Source organism: Trachymyrmex septentrionalis, unplaced genomic scaffold (assembly GCF_001594115.1).
Source record: "Trachymyrmex septentrionalis isolate Tsep2-gDNA-1 unplaced genomic scaffold, Tsep1.0 scaffold81, whole genome shotgun sequence".
Taxonomy (NCBI): Eukaryota; Metazoa; Arthropoda; class Insecta; order Hymenoptera; family Formicidae; genus Trachymyrmex; species Trachymyrmex septentrionalis.
This window is the reverse complement of record NW_017305997.1, coordinates 1339819-1344013: the sequence shown is the minus strand read 5'-3', so window position 1 is coordinate 1344013 and position 4195 is coordinate 1339819.

Here is a 4195-nt window from a genome sequence, read left to right as displayed (position 1 = left end):
CACACACACACACACACACACACACACACACACACACACACACACACACACATGACTATCGTGATTCGAGTCTACACCACCCCTCGTACCCTGCAATCGCGCGCGTACGTTCTCCAATGTCCCGACATCCTCTCTCTTTCTCTCTCTCTCTCTCTCTCTCTCTCTCGCTTTCTTTGTCTGTCTTATTTCCACCCTGTCTCCTTTCTCCCCTATGCTGCCTATGGATACTCTCCCTGTAACAAATCCCCACTTCCAACCCCCAGCGGCAATAGTCGGCTCGTGCGCCCTACACACCGAGTCGAATCGGGAGCATTTCTATCCCCTACCTAACAGTCGGGCAACCCCACCCTGGTCGCGGGGCGGGGGACCACCCTCTATCCCTAAACGGGTATGACGGGGGCGCGCGCATATCGTAGTCGTCGCTATACTCATCCCCTCCCCGGATTCCCTCATCCCCATCACGAGAGCCTCGGTGCTTCGCGTCTCTTTATCCTTGGGAACTTTCTCCCCCCGTTCTCCACTTCCTCGCCACTTCGTTCTGCCGATCTCACCGCCGAATCCCGCACTCTCGACATATCGAATGCTACGTCACAGTGAGGAGATATACGGCTATTTCGCAAAGTGGTTAAATGCACTGCCAGATTACGGGGGGGGTGGAGGACGGGCGGTCCTGGCGCCCGGTGTCGCCGTCGACTCGGCTGCGATATCGGCTACAGAATCGTAGAATTCCATCGTAGAATTCCGTCCGCATGGCGAGCGAAATTCGTGGTCTCTCCTAGGATCCCGTATTCCGGTCGCATACTCGGTGCTAAACGCGTGCTTGCCCAATTCTCATGCCGTACAAATAAGCGACGCTTCCTCGGGACATCGGAAGTTTAAATTTTAACGATGGTTCAATTTCTCTTTCTCTCTTTAAGTTCAATGTTTAGAAAAAAACAAAAGAGTTCGTTGAACTGTTGGAGGGAATTCACTCTCTTGATCTGTTAAAAGCCGAAAGATATAATATTTTCCGTGATGTGTGAATTTACGGAAGAATTTCACAGAGAGAGAGAAATATTTTATTCATTATCATTCATCATAATTGAAAACATCCCCATTCTTTCGTATCTCCAGACTTGGGTAACACATCCCCAATCTGGGGTTAACGGACGTCCCGGGGATCGGTCCTAAAGCCCACACACTCCGATGGCCACGCTTAGTGCGCTAAATGTGGCGGCGAAGATAGAAGTAGAGGAATACGAGTCAGGATATTTCTCGTTTCTTTATACCACCCGTTTTCTTCCACATAGCATCCTTGTATCCTTCTCCACCGCTATCGTCGCATTGTCGTCGCTTATTTATTCGAGTCGGAGGGATGTGTATGGCATACGGACTCCCTCGACCGTACGAATCTCTCTTTCTCTTTTTCTCCCCCCCACCCTTGCTCTTTTCTCCCTCGGAGTCTCCAGAGTCTCGACCCTGCAAACGACTCGTGGAAAAATAATTCAGAAAATGAGAGAGCCACGACCATAGAAAGATGGGATTCGGCTGAGGAGTGAGAGAGGAGGGCGGGAAAAAGAGGAACGGCTGGATTTAGCTATGCGGCGAGAAGAATGACACGTTAGCGGTGGTGGAGACGAGATGGAGAAGTGATTCGTAGTATGTCGTGTACAAATTCTCCCTGAAGGACCTCTTAGACCTAATTGGCCGTCCAAATCGATATCTGCCCGTCCGTTGTCGACAAAATTGCGACGTGTTTTTTCTCTCTCTCTCTCTCTCTCTCTCTCTCTCTCTCTCTCTCTCACCCTTCCTCCCCCCCCCTTACTCTCTCTTCTTCTCTGTTTCAAGAAAAAAGAGAAGGGATGATTCAAAGTGACGAGAAAATAAATCTACACAATCGGTCCAAAAGAGGGTCGTAGAATTGTGTTTTCTTTCGTCATTTCATTTTGTATGCTTTATAAAAATAGAATCGATCTGTTGTTTTGTTTGTTTTAAAAATATCGGTAAAATTGATATAAATGATTTGAATCGCCAGCCAGAGAGCGTAGCTGGAGATGGGTATGCAAAAATGTAGGTGTTCTTCTTGAAACTTGATCGATAGGAAAAATAAATAGATAAAATAAAAACGTTAACCGTATTCTTTGATAATACGTTTTTAATTAATTAGTGTAATGAATTATTCAGTAATTTAACAGAGAAAATCTTAAAGCAGCATACACCTATATAAATGGATCGGACTTGGATAAGATTCAATGAAAATTGTCACCACCATTCTAGATGATGTAAAAGCAAATTCCGTTTTCGCCATTTTTTCCTGGCTTCGCAACAATATGAGAAAAAGAAATATATAAATACTACAAATCTGCGATTCATTTGCTTGACTAATCGGAAAAAAGAATTTCACTAATTGACCAATAAAAATACTTCGAAACATTTTTAGCATCAATGCTCATTTCTATGTAGATTAACTTTAATCTTGGTTTAACTTACTTTTCTAGTTCTAAAAATTAGAAAAAGATAAAGAATAAATTAAACCTATATTAAAGTTAATTCATATTGATAGAAATGAACACAAGTAGACCCACAGTCCTAATCGCATATGATATTTTTTCATGTAATAATAACCCAGACAGTGCGTACTGAATATTTTATGATAAATATTCATAAATTTTATTATCTATTTCTATAAATATTATATTAACATTTTGTACCTATTTCATATAAAACTTTATTCAAGATGTTATTAAAATATAAAATAAATGTTTTATATATTGTCAATAATATTTATGTTAAATATAAATAAATTATATTTCTAAATTTTTTTATTTGAATTATATGTCTTTTTAAATATTTTTCGTAATATTTTTTTTACTACAATATTTACGATAAACATTTTATAATATTTATAAAAAATATTTATAATCAGTGCAATTTAAAATCACAAACATATTTACAAAATGTTCAAAATAAATCTTACAATATATTTTGTAAATATTTCATAAATATTATACGCTATCTGGGGAATCATTCATTAAATAATTTTCTGTAAATAAAACTGAAATAAAATTGGAGTAACAAATAAAAATGAGACGCGGAGAAATAAATATGGTTAGAGAATGTGGAAATATAGAACGTGTGGTGTCGAGTGTTCTCACTGAAGGTGGATTTGCAGGCGTTGCGAAGATAAGGAAGAAAGAGAGAGGCGATAACGCGTCTTCTCTTTGGGCGCGATGCATCCGACGATGCCATGGTGGCATGGCCGAACGACGCTATTTAAGCAACTACTTAAAATCAATAGCGGCCTAGCGTTTATATCGCGCCAAGGGTCTGACAGCATAATTCTTATGCCCTCTTCTCCGCCCACGGCTCTTCGAGCCACGTCGGTTTGTTCTCCACACGGATTCTGCTCTCCACAGATCCTCCTCCTCCTTCTCCTCCTCCTTTGAAAGAGCCGTGGAGGATGGAGAGTTGGAGAGGCTTACGATAACGGCAATAGTATCGAAATACGGATGCTTATCCCATGGTATTGAAGTATCGTGTTTCATTTTCGATAGTGAATGCTTTTCATGGTACTCTTTTATACTTTTGCTGACGGTTTGACATTGAGAATCCTACATATGATTTTCTGTGTATATTACATTTTCAATTTTTTAAATTAATTAAAAAAATTACTATTTTTACGAATAATTCTTGTGTCGTTTACATTTGATTTGCTGACGTAAATTTTTAGACATGCTAACGATATTACAAACATCCCTGTCATCGATGCTCTTGCTACGATATTTCATGATAAATTTACTGAATTTTTCAATTGTAACATCAATATCGAAACGACAGCAACAGTATTCTTATCTTAGGACGAAAACTGTTTACTACGTTTATCCGATAAATTGTATACCAATTTATCCAATAAATCGTATTGAACGTTAAATATTAAGTAGTATTAAACGTGATTAGAGGAAAATGCATACTTCGTCTAGCGATAAATTAATATGAGCCGTATTATAAGGATACTTCGATATCTCCATGTAACGTCGCATTTGACGTAATCCGCTTAAACGTGCATTAGCTACAATAATCCTCGGATATACCTACAAAATATATTGCGAACTATAACAATAAGTGTCCACAGATGTTTCGAAATACGACTAAATAATGCATAGACTCCGCGACAATAACTTCGTAAGTGGCAAAATATTGTATATCCGCACATAAT